The sequence below is a fragment of the Anas platyrhynchos genome, chromosome 3 (assembly GCF_047663525.1).
Source record: "Anas platyrhynchos isolate ZD024472 breed Pekin duck chromosome 3, IASCAAS_PekinDuck_T2T, whole genome shotgun sequence".
Taxonomy (NCBI): Eukaryota; Metazoa; Chordata; class Aves; order Anseriformes; family Anatidae; genus Anas; species Anas platyrhynchos.
Window position 1 is genome coordinate 38054632 of NC_092589.1, and position 13559 is coordinate 38068190.

Here is a 13559-nt window from a genome sequence, read left to right on the forward strand (position 1 = left end):
ATGGTAACCTATCCTATTGTGTTAGAAAGATGGGAAGCAGAATAAGTGACCATTAGAGCTGCATGAAGAGCTCTTTAGGGACCTGAAAATCAAAAAGAAATTACAGCAAAAGTGAAAACTAGACCACATAGCTAAGGACCAGCGTAAAAGAATAATAGAGGCATAAAAATCAGAATGGATAAAGCACAGAATTAATTACAATTAGTAATGGACATCAGACCACAATAAAAGTGCTAAGGTATCAGCAGAGGCAGAAGAAAAGAGAACATGCAGTCTATTATTTAATGGAAAAAGTGGAAACAGAGGCTGATATAGAGAAGGATGCAGTAGCCTCATCCATCTCTGCTTCAGACTTCATAACATACTTCAAAAATTAATTCCAACAAGGAGACAGAAACACAAGCCAGAGCACAGAAAGAACAAAATCTTGAGATAAATGAGATATGGTCAAATTATCAGTGCCTTCTGAAATCCACCCTCAGACATTGAAGGTACCCGCTATAGAAATCTCTGATCCGTTCAGAAATTATCCCTGAAATTCATGATATAACAGTGATCCCAGAAGATTCAAGAAGGGCAAATATAATATCTTTATTTAAAATAAGGCAAAAGGAAAACATGGAAAAACACATACTAGTTAACTCTCCCTGGAAAAAATACTAGAACAAACTATTACATGATCAATATATAAAAACCCAAAGGAAAACAAGTGGATAAAAAAAAAAAACCTCAACATAATGAATTTATCAAGAAAAAAAATCATTTCAGTTATTCATTTCAACAAAATGAACATTGAATCAGTTGTTCTTTTCTGAGCAAACTAATTTTCTTCTTTGACAAGGTAACTAGCTTTGTGGGTAAGGAAGAAGTGGTAGAAATATGTTTTAGCACAGCTTTCAATATTGTCCCACATGGCCAAGAGCAAATTAAGTCAGTACAGCCCTAGTTTTGCAGTACTTTGGCTTTTGGGGTCCTTGATCATAACTGGTCGTAAATTCTCTTGCAAACACTGTCTGGATTTACTATCAGACTTTTAATAGGAAGGAGGAGTGCTTCCTTGGATCAAGTGCAGGGCATGTACTATGGCTTTGCAGCTCATCAGCAATTCAAAGATGATAATGTGGAAGTCACTGGCCTACATGAAATTGCCTATAACTGCAATTAGGTAGGAAAAAAAAAAAAAAAAAAAAAGAAAAAGAAAAAGAAAAAGAAACCACTAGTGAAGAACTATTGGTGTAAGATTTCTTGTGAATCCTGGAAGAATCCGTCCTCCTCCTGGCTCTGTTCCAGGTTTTTACAGTAACTTGAGTAACGGAAGACAGCATGAATTACAAAATCTGCAGATCAATCCAAGGTAAGAGGACATTTGTAGAACAGGACCTGAATTCGAAATTATCTCAATAAATTGGAGAAATGGTATGAAATCAACAAGTCATAATTCAATAAATCCTTCAATAAAATATTAAACTAGGAAAGAAGAAAGCAAATGCTGAGCCTTCAGACAGGGAATAACTGCTAAGTCAAAGGTATATATTTGAAACTACAGTGAAATACAAACTCAAGATGAACACAGTCTCATTTTTGCAACTGTTACCGAGCGTCATCTCCAAAATCATAAGGAATTTTTTCTGTGCTAGTCCGCTTCAGTGGGGCTGGGCTGTGGTCTTGTATTCAGGTCAGTGCACCTGAGGATACTAAGAGAAGAAATGTAGAAGACAGCAACATTAAAGACAAAGGCTAAGGAAGTGACACCAAAGTTGATGGGTTGATGGTGAAGGGCACAGCATTGTTTGGTCATAAATAAAATAAAATAAAATAAAATGAAGGAAACTTGGATTTGGAAGGAAACTGGATTTGAAAACTGGGAAATCCTTTGTTAAGGGTGAGTCCATCACAAAGGACAAAAATAATGCCCCTCCTTTCCATTGCCACCTTCTTGTTTGCAAAGCAGTGGGTGCTCCCTGCAGGGCTGGAGAGGTGTTTTGTGGTGTGCATCATGCTCCAACAGGAGACAAGTGTTGGGTTTGTGGACCACTCTAGGCACTGAAGGGGCAAAATCACAAAGTCCAGGCAAAGAGAAAGTGACCAATGTCAATAAGGGAGAATCACGTCTGAAGATCAGGGCCATGGGGCAGCCATAGGGCCGCTGGCTAGCCAGGCCAAAGGGTGTCAAACCCTGGTGTCACCCTGTCAGCACCTTCCCTGGGCATGGCATCATCTGCAGATTCCCAAGCATTGCCTACCCCCCAGCATTAAAATTTGTCACCACATGTATTCAAGTCAGTCAACATTTCTTTTTTATATTTTTGAATGATAACTCTAAGAAATTGGCTTTTTTCACCATTTTGGGTGCATTTTCATTGCTCGAAAATAAATAAATAATACATTTAAAGATACGCATTCTTTCATCATCTCTGATGTAGACCTCAGTGGAGGATTAGAATCAATCCTCTATTATTTTCCCTTCACCCAGCTGAGGGGGAAGAAAAAAGGGATGATGGAAATGAAATGAGCAGACGAACAGGAAAGAGACATTTCAAACAGTTGGAACTAAAAACCTGGTATCATTAATTTTCAAAGATGGCAGTCAAACATGAAATTTAAAATAAATATTGTTATTCACTTTTCTTAATTAAGGAAAAAATAAGAGTAATACTTCCAGTATTTTTCATGAAAGCTTAACTGGTATCTTTCACCATCTCTGTACATTCTGTCCTTCATCTGCCTCAAGAGCTGAGACTACCCAGCCCTGCCACCAAGGACGAGAAGTGCAGATGTCACAGGTCCTTCTCCATGACATGCTCTCCTCAGCTTCCTCGAAACCCAGCTGAGACTTTCTGGCAGCCACATGGTAGATATTTTTTTGCCATCATTCTGTATTGGTTTGGTCACCCTATTAGCAACAATATAGTTCCTCATCAGAGCTAATGCATCGTCTTTGATCATTGTCCTAGTTTACATTTCTCGTGTCTTTTACTCACATATCACAACCCTCATTATTAAACACATTTCCAAACTTTCATCTCCCAAAGGTCAGAGAGGGAATAACGGGGAAGTTGGAATTTAACAAGATTTGGCACTAAGCTTTGATTTATTGAATCAAAGGCTGGCGGGAAGGCGCGCAGAGAAAGGAAAGGGCAGGAGAGGAGCAGCGCACAACAATAATTTGCAAAGATCTTAGGTGCCAGTGAAACCTTGCTTGTTAATGACTGGCTGCTTCCTGTGATATTGATGGACAGGAGAAACCTCCCCACCTTCCTGGCTTCCTTCAGCACAAGGAGTCCAGCTGGCAGCTGAGGTAAAGCCCAGCAAGCAGCTTGAAGGCTTTCACCCTCCCTAGATGCAAATGCTCTCCCATGGGAGGGGGACACCACAGGCACACACTCCCTCTTATCACCTCCTGCTCGGCCCTGCTGTGATTTCCCCCTCTGACTAACAAAGTGACACAGGGAAGAGCACCACCAAGCAGCCTCCAGGGAAAGGAGCCCCCAGTGCACCCCAATGGCAGTTAAATAGGGCTACACAAGGGGTGCTCAGATGGGGCAAGAAGGGGTGCCCGCTCCCCATCACTCTCCCAGCTCCCCAGCAAGGTTGTTGCTGGCCCTGAACAGCTGAAGATGGTGCTTTTGACATGAGTCTGTCCTCCAGAAGTGCGCCAGAAGAGCAGCAATATTTAAGGCACCATACAAGCATCTTGTTTATCTCCTGGCAGGAGTGGGTGCTCCCCACAAAAGCTTGCCGACTTAAGGCCAGCACTTCTATAAAGTAAGGATGCCGAAACTGAGCCCTACTTAGAAATGCTGCCTGCTCCAGCTAAAGGAGCAGCAAAACCCGTGGCTGCCCCACACCTTTGAAGATGTCAGTGTGGAGGGGACAGCCACCAGGAGCCCACTGCAGGGCGGCAGAGCAAGTCAGTGTTGGTGCTCCCTCTTGTACAGCTATCAGCCAAGGAAGAATAATAACAGCTCCATCCACATCAGCCCTCCAGCTGTTAACTCCTGCAGATACACAAATGCTTTGCAAAAGGCTGATGCATTTTACAATTCACAGATACCTAACCAAGACACCAGAGGTACAGGCAACCAGCCTGCATGGCAAAAGAAGAGAGAAATAAGCATAAATTTATCAAAAGCTTTGAGGTACTCTGCACAAACTTACTAACAAAATGTGAAACATAAAGGATAGGCTGATCATGGGCAGAGATGGCATTACTGCTGCTTGTGCTGTCCCTGTTTACTGGATAAACAAAGGACTCCTGCAGATAAACAAAAGATTGTCATTCTAGCACTTTTCCCAGTGCCAGATTTGGAGATAAACACACAGATGAAAAGGGTTTCTTAGAAAAAGCTCGACTGTTTTGGCTCTTGGCACTGGAAATGATAGGGATTTGTGTCAGTGGGGCATTAATCCTTTATAAATGTTTTTTTAAATAATACATGTGCCCTGAAAGAGTATGTGAAGATTGCCTTATCAAACTGAGATCTAAATTTAACAACTTATTTGGGGAAAGGCATCATTTATTAAGCTGTTGCCAACAACCCCTCATTCCCAACACAAGCATCCCCTTCCTGTCTGGCTGAATCTCTTCCAGCCCCAGCAAAGCCCATGCTGTCCTACTGAAGACAAAAACAGGAGATCTGCATGGCCCCAGGGCACTGGGATGGTCTTCCCATGGCTGTGGCCAGGCCAGAGCAGCAGCCCCAGCGTGGGGAATGCCTGCCGAGCCTCCTGTCCACAGTCTTGGTGTGGAGCCCAGCAGCAAGGGAGACTGCAAGCAGCCAGCTGAGCAGTCTTTGCTTCTGCCACCAGCAAGTCAATACACAGAGCAGTGTGCACTAAGACATCCCTGTGCCTTTTGTCACGGCTTTTGTTGTCATCAGCTTTGGCTTCTGAACTTCCAAGCCAGCAAACTCTGTTCAGCACGCTTCTCTTCAGCACCATCCACAGTTTGCCTTCCTAAGCATGCCCCATCCCTCACCAGGTGAGAGGGACACTCCAGGTGACTGAAGCACACCTCGTGTGATCTAGCAGACTACGTCTGCTTTTCAGATGCTGAACCTTCCTCTCCCTCACTGGGGTTGTGGAGTCCTTTAGCAGCAGGCACATGGGGCTGAGGACTACCTGTGCCCACCTTTAGTCCACTTGTAGTTTACTGAAGCCGCAGACCCACACAGATTGATTAAGGTCTGGTGCCACTGGGAATTAATCCAGGTGGGGACATGGCATGGATGGACCTTCTACCTACCACTAAGCCATACTGATGATTCTCCTTTATCTCTGGCATGTCCAGAGGGAACTGGGGCCTCCTTTTCCTAGAGAAGAAGCCTCTGGGCAGAGGTTGCATTTGGGGATCTCCAAGGGCTTGGGCTTTACCCCCACCAGACTGGAGGAAGCGCTAGCCCCGTTTTATTCTCCAGGGATCAGAGCAGTCAGCACCCAGCTTCCTGCAACAAGGAGGGGAGCAGAGCTTTAGGGCTTTGCACTGCAGGACCTAAACCCCTTTCTTGCACCGCTGCAGGGGCTGCCCTGGCCCAGGGCTTGCTGACAGCACCAAGCACCTTGGTTAATTTCCCTGCTCAGTGACAACACTTTTGACAGCTTTTGCTATCAAATGAACAATCTCAGACCCTAAATAAATAAAAATAAATAAATAAATAAATAAATAAATAAATAAAATAAAATAAAGCATTAAAAATAGAGACAGAAAAAGAAAATCCTGACGTGGCCTAATTTGAGGTCTAACACCAAACAAGTCTGCAATAAATTGGAAATTTTCTTCACATAGTAGAGATCAATAAATGTAATTATTTGGACTTAAACCTCATGAATTCTGAAGAGCTTCTCGGATTACTTGGAGAATAAGTGCTATTTTATACGATGTCAAAGCTGATCAGAATAACAACGCTTACAGCAAAGACCCCATCAAGAGGAATGAAACCTTACAGTATCTCACTGCGCCTCACACTTCTTAAAGGAACATTACCAGGGCAGAAATCACGTTAAAAGAATTGATGTCTCCTCTCTCAACTTATTAACAAAGCAAGCCGGGCTTGTAAACCTCTCATTGTTGCAGTCTACATCTCTTATCTTAAACCTAACACATTCTTCAAATTTCATTTGTTTCCCTCGGAGGGTCTGGCAGTTAGCTTTTATGCTTTTCTTTGAGACGGATGGTGAAGTTAGATGGGACCGAGTGGCAGAGATGGGGCCCAAATCCAAACCGTATTTCCACAGACCTGTGTTCTGGGATTTGAGAGGAAATAGGATCAGCACTGAAGTCACCCTTGGTACTGGAAAATTAAAATGTCAGCAGCAAGCTAAGTCAAGCACAGGTTTGGTCTCTTTCCAGGACCTTCTATGTACGCTGGTGTGAATTGGGGTAATTCCACTAAAGTCAAGTTACTGCTCAGCTGGAAAACTGGCATTAGAGGAGAATTTCTCAGGCCTTAGGGTTGAATCCCTTTCACTTCCCATTAATCCTCTGCAGTTCTCCGGCACTGCACAACGTGGCTGCACTGAGCTCACAGCAGTACAGGAGAAAGTCTGAAAGAAATTCATCCCCAGCAGCAGCCTGAAAGCCCAGAAACCTATGCATTTTAACCAGGACTACATTTTGGAGCCAAAATCCCATCCTTAGAGATCAGAGCATTTAGACCGCACTTGCCTCAGATGCAGCAAACAGGATTTTGACCCATTTAGATGGCACCCAACCCCAACTAAGCAGAAAAAAAACAGCTCAGGTAGTGAGCCCAGACCACTCCTTGCTGCCAAACCTACGTGTCCATCCCTGCACACCACTCCCAGGCCCTGGCACCACCACTGCCCCAGGGGACTGATAGAGCTGCTGTTTGGTTAATATTTAATTGGATATAAGACATGATGGCTTCTGTGGTCTCCAAAGGGAGGTGACAAGGCTCCAGAGAGACACTCTGGAAGAGCTGTCCAAAGACTTCATCTGCTCGTGTCCACTTGTCCGCTTCAGCAAGCTTTCAGAGCACTACGGGCTCTCAATCAGGTGGTGCTCTGACTGATGCAGGGTCTGTGATCTACACCCTTCTCTAAATTATTGCCTTTAGGTCCCAGATTCACCAGGGCAAGCTTTTAACTAGGTTCCTCAGCTAGCAGTGTACTCATGGTGACACAAGGCTCAATGTGGGTGCGTACTGCCATTTTTTCTGACATACTTATTTCCACAGTAGCTAGTTTAAAATCAGTAGCAGCAAATACAACATTACAGCCACTGGTAGGGCTCTAGTGCAGATTTACACATATTCCAGGACAAGATCTGAAACACTCAAGCAGAGACCCTGGCTTTTATAGATCTCATTAGGCAAGCTTCATGCCATGCTATGTGTTCTTTTCTGCTTAACTAAAACACATGGGAAAAAGTGCTTCCCAGTCCTTTGGCTAGAGCCCAAAGAAGCTGTCACTCCACACATCTGAAGGCTTCATGTGCAGTGACAGGGGCTGGTCAGCATAGGCATGAAGTTGTAAATATGCCAGCAAGTCTTGCTGGTAGAAACACAGACTCTCTTCAGTTTTCTCTACCTGTGTCAGAGGCATTCCCAAACTAAAATAAGTGACAAAATCCACAAAATCCACTTTTTTTCCTGGTAAAATGGCATCATTGGCTTCATTCATCCTCCCCACCTGGCTGCAAGGACAAAGAGCACATCCCTGTGAGGCGAAGAAAAGGCTGGAAATGCCTGGAATTCCCCACACTTCAGGAAGCAAGATTGAAAAATCTTCAAAGGAAGAGCAGACATGAGGGAGAAGCAAGCTAAGCAGTGCCCATTCATTCCCAGCCACCACAGGACAGGCCTCCACACCAGGCTGCTATTGAAGGTGCAGGCAGAGGAAAGGCAATCAATTTACTTTGTGCCAGAGTATTTATCTACCCCTGGGAAGTCCTTCATAGCTACGATACTGTGGCAGCTGATGGTGACCCTAACATCCCCTCCTCGAGACTGGACATATCTGCACATGTAAGTTTCACTCCTTGGGGCCAACACTCAAACCATCATCCAGGGTTCATAAAGTAGCAAGGCTACGTCCATGCTATCAGAAATCCCATATAACAAGGAGCTCTGTGAAATGCCTGCTGCTCACTGGCACTTGGCTCTGAGATGCATGAGTCTGTATTCAGCTCATTTCAGGTTTCTCATTCAAAAGCAAAACAGAGAATGCTCCTGCTCATTTTAACTTCCTATAGCCTTTAACCTTAACCCTGATGTGCTTGGACGCGAGGAGGTGGAGAGGTCAAGCAGGCATTTCACCCCTGTGATGCTAAAGCTGCCTGGTGTCCAAGCAGCTTCACCTGGCATCTGTTTACCCATTTCTATCAGCAACCTTTTCACTTTCTTCTCCCCAGTGCACACTGCCTGCTGCTTTACATGGTTAGTCGAGAAATTCCTGGTGCCTTGTCCTCTCCCGTGCACTACCGCAGCCTTTAACCACTGCCAGGTGGAGGGGTCCTGCCCTTCAGCACATCAAGGGCACCAAATTTAAGCACTCCAGTCAAACTCCTCCAGTTTTTACTGTGCATTTTAGTAGGGCTGCCCCAGGCAGTTGGTACAGTAGAAGTGGGAACAGCCCCTCCATGCAGAGACAACATGATGAGGGATTTTAGAAGGAAAAAAAAAAAAAAAAAGGAAAAAAAAAAAAAAAAAAAACAGATTCAAAAGAAATGTAAAAGCAAACACAGGAAAGAAGAGTGTCCAAGCAGATAACATTTCTCCATAAAACACTCTGGCAAACGCATGCTGTTACTGGTGTTTCTGCTGGTTGCACTAACTGCTCTTCTGAGTCACCAGCTTATCATCTACAAATGTGCCTGATAAGTCAAACAGTCTGAAATGCTTGGTTACAAAAGCCCTCAGGAAGCGGGAAAACAAATTGGGTAAAGCAAAATTAATGGAAAGGAAAAGCTTTCTGATTTTATTTCAGTTTTAAAAGGAAGAGACCCAAAATGCCACAGATAACCAGACCAGGAACTTCCAACCTTGTGCGCTGCACCAGTTTTACCACATTGATCATATTCCTTCCAGACTTGGGCAAATGCCTCCTGTAATCAGAGAAATGTGAAAGATGGTCCATGACCTGACTGCCCAAAGCAAGCCCTTGACAGCCCAAGGGGAGATGCAGAGCAAAGGTCTCTATTTTTTAATGTGGCTGAGGTGGGAATCGGGTCCAAGGACTGACACAACCAATTAAAACACTCTGATAAAATTAAAATATGACAGCTGATACCCATCATTAGAGATTACATCTCATAGGATATCCACAAGGACGTCCAGCTGTGTGAAAGGGGTCAGCTTTCCCAAACCTTGGAGATGGCAGGAGGGGGGAAGAACATCCCACTTCTCCATATGCACAGTTCTTTCTGTTTCTGTTGTGTTTTTTTTTTTCTTTTTTCATCCCCAAACAAGTAAATTGAGTTTTTCAGCAAATAATGACAGAGCATCATTGGGGGATAGATGTCAGTAGCATCTCTTTATGTGTGTGTTATGCTCTCCTTTCTATTATTTCTCTTCTACATCTACTGTTTCAACCTGTCTGCATTACAGACAGATACTGCGTTTTGTTCTGCGGAGATCATTACATTTGTAATTGGAAAGCTCAAGAAATTTTTCCCTAACCCCTTTTCAGGAACAGCTGACAATAGAAACTTTGGTGTTAGGCTGTCATTCAGATTCTGGGAAAGGAGATACAGCTATGGAAACAACCTAGATTTTTTCCCTTTCTCAAAGTACAATTAAGAGCTGGCAAAGAGGTTACATTTAAAACCCTGAGTAACTGGGACCAGGGTGAGCACAGCAGTGGTAGACAGAAACAGATGTTCTCATTGAGTGAGGTGCAATCTTACATCCAGCTGATGTTTAAATGCAGATGATTTTCTTCTTGCTGTCCACTGTAGGCCACTTCTGCTCCAGGGTTCAGCTGAGAAGGAGAAATGTCCTTCAGCAGGGGAGTCTCCCATCCCTGTGATGCTGAAACCACAAGCACAACTGTTTCATGGTGTCACCCCTCTCTGCGTTGTACCACATCATATAAATGGGGATTGTTTGCATCTGGCATCAATAGTTGCCATTTTGCCCTGTTGCTGTGCAAAGCATGGAAGGGGCAACTTTAGCTGAAGACAGGGTCTGGTGGGTGCTCTTGTTGTGCCAACAGCTGTATTTCATCAGCCTAAGTAATCGCAGTAACCATTAGTAATAGTGATGTGTATTTGGTATTCCTTCCATTACTGGTTTCACCACCTGCAGCTAAAAGCCTCTGAGGGTATCAGTGGAAAAACAGAAACAGTGGAGTATGGAGAGGATCCTAATGGAAAGGTCTGCCCCAGGGGAGGTAAGGCAAAGAAATTCTCCTGGGTATAAAAAGGAAAAGGTGGAATGGAAACAAAGGTATAGGAAAGTTTTCAGCTTTATGAAGAAAAAAAGAAAAAAAAAGGAAAAAAAGAAAAAAAAAGAAAAAAAAAGATTAAATTAGGGCTTTAGAGCCATTTTTATGCAAACTAAATTGAAAATTGAGGGAAAAGAGCTCTCTGCCTAAATGTGGTGGAAGAACAGTGGAAATACTTAAAGACTTCTGTATGGCTGAAATGTAGCATACAGACTGAATTGAGGAAAAGAAGAAAACATTACATAATAACAGAGAATTTTCTAATGGGAAAAAAATATGAGAGACATTATGTAATAACAGAGATTTTTCTAATGGGAAAATATAAGAGTTTCATCAGGAAACAGAAGAGAGGGGAAGTGAGAAAATCTCACTGCATCACTGGCCAGCTTAGAAATCTTCTCCAATACCTGTTGTATTTGTAATTTCTCATTAAAAGTCCTGTCCACTTGAAGGATAGCGAGCCACAACTTGGGCAATGTTCCCACTGTCTCTTCAAACCAATTTGAAGCCCAAGCTGCAACCCGTTGTGCTGTACTTATTTATCACATGTTTACAGCAGCCTGCCACGCGTGCTGAGCAGTTTCCAAACACTGAGGAAGGATGGAGCCAGCTCTCAAAATATCATATGCTGAATATAAGCAGAGAAGATGACAGAGGTTAAGAGAAGAATAACAATTTGCAATTTAGGTTTAAAACTCATCTTTAAACTCAGGCCATCGCTTTGGCAATGTAAAGATGACTTCACATAGTCAAAAACGCAACCTACTGTTAATTTATGGCTCCTCCACATTTCCAAGAGAGCAAAAAGAACTTTTTCTGTAACTGAAAACAATCCCCAAAGTACAGATCTTTTTGGTTCAGAGTGAACAACCCAGCAGAAATGTGTCTCCAAAAGGATGCTAAAAGTAGAAAGAGCAGTGCTAGCATGCGTCCAATGTTTCTACACATCTTTGGGTTTTTCTGCCTTCAGGTGTGCCCTAGGCAGACTTTCTAGCTGTTTAGCTAGGATTTCTGCTTTGCCGGCAATGCCAAGATGTGTTCTTTGTGCTCAGAACCTGTATGATGTGTTACTCCCTCCGGGACCAGAGAATGCTGAGTTCACATCAAGACAGGGCTAAGGGGATGATCTGCATTAGGCACACAGCCCCCAGTGGGCTGTAGGCTCCCATGCAGATGATAAACTCGCTCTGATGGTAAATGCACCCTGATGTCAACAAGCAGGAGGACATCAGCTTGCACACAAGCATCCAGACATGCTGGCTCTTCACCAGAGCCACTGGGAGGAGGGTGTACAGACATCACATAAGGCTGATGTAAAGTCCACATGGATCCTGTTCACCTTCCTATGGAAAGGGAAGGAATCTCTTGGAAGGGACCATCCCTTTGGGGGATGGAAGGGATTGAAGGGACCATCCCAACACCACACCATGCCCAGCCCTGCCCTGCAAGGTTGGCCCTTGCCTCCTAGCTCAGCAAGCTGTGACACTGTCCTACCGTGGCCCAAATCCCATCACACCAAGCAAATCTGCATGACCAAGCCCTGTCTCAGAGTATTTTTCTAGCATATGCTGCTGTAGCACGTGTGGTTGTCAGCCTGGGATCCTTGACAGGAAACCAAAGAATTTCACTGTGTTCTCTAATGTAGTGATTCATCTTTTCTCAGGTTTCATCTATTATTAATTGTTATTATTTCTATAATTTGTTAAGCACTTACAGCATATTTCTACATGCACAAGTCTAAATTATGGCCCTGCACTAAGAGGCTGTATTTTAAATAGACAGATTTTCTCACAAACTGCTGTGAGCTCACCATCATTTCTGCAATATTTACAGTGTGTCTTAAAGGCCTACCACCTAGATCTCTGGCTTTCTTTTTTATTTTTCAAGACATTTCTTCTCCATGTGTTTGCAATGAGATAAAACAGACTTAGAAACCTAATGAATCTTTGAGAAAAAAAAAAAAAAAAAAAAGAAAGAAAGAAAAAAAAAAGCACTTTCAGTGTTTTTTTTTTATTAATCATATGATTTCCCAGCCGATCGCATGATATCTGAAGAACTATGGCAGTCTCATGAGAAAACCTGATGAAAGCTGATAGCAGTGAAATGGGAGCACTGCTGAAGCACGATGAAAGGAAATACCCCATGTTTGATCGATGCAGTCATGTTTCCTATGGCGCAGTTCATGCTACGTGAGGGTGTGTAGAGGTAATGCTCTCTGGTATCTGCACTACACCCTCCGTCAGCCCACATGCTGTGACTGATCTGGACAGATCCACATCCATGGCTCTGGGCTGGGGGGGACCAGCCCCAGGGGGTTCCTGCCCACCCTCACCGGGTGACCACGGCATCTCAGGATGCGTGCAGTCCTTGTGCTCTGCGAAGCAAAAAATGACCCAAGCTCTGAGGCAAGAAGCACGCTCATGAGTAGGTGTTTTAACTTATTGCCTTCACAGTCCCTGCGCCAACTATTGGAGTTTCTGGTTCAGAGGTTCCCTTTAAATGTAATGAGTAGAGGAAATTATTTCCATGGCCACAGACTGGGCCTGCTATGCTAAAATGTCCAGAGCAGAAAAGGAGCTTGTAGCTAGGAGTAATGATGAATGTGAAAGCTGAGGTCAAAGAACGATATTGCAGCGGCTCCGTGCATCACCCATGGGATGCGGGAGTTCTTTCAGTGCCTGGAGGCAGGAAAAGCACTCACACCACAGTGCCTGTTCCTGCTGGCCAAACAGCCCAGCATAGCGCCTCTCGCTCTCCCAGCCAAGAGTGGTACTATAAATGAGGCAGGAGAGAGACCTGTGGTTATTTATCGTTTTAAAATGAACTGGGAATATTGATTATTTTTCCCCCTTTCTTTCTGAAAACTCGATTAAGTCGGTATAACAAACAGCTCTGCTAATGGGCCGTGTCAGTAACTGATGTCCATCCTGAGATGAAATGAACTGCATCCTGCTAGGCTTGTTTCACCCCATTGCTTCCTGCTCCAGCAGCAGTCCATGTACTGACTCGTGAAGCCTTTCCAGACTCACTCCTGCAGGGTTCCTTGGTCAAAGTGTGTGTCAACATTTTTTTCTGAAGGTCTGTGGTGCATGTAATGAGCCGAGCTATGTTCTTGCATCTGGCAAAGACTCCTGATCTCATTTAAATAGTGCAGG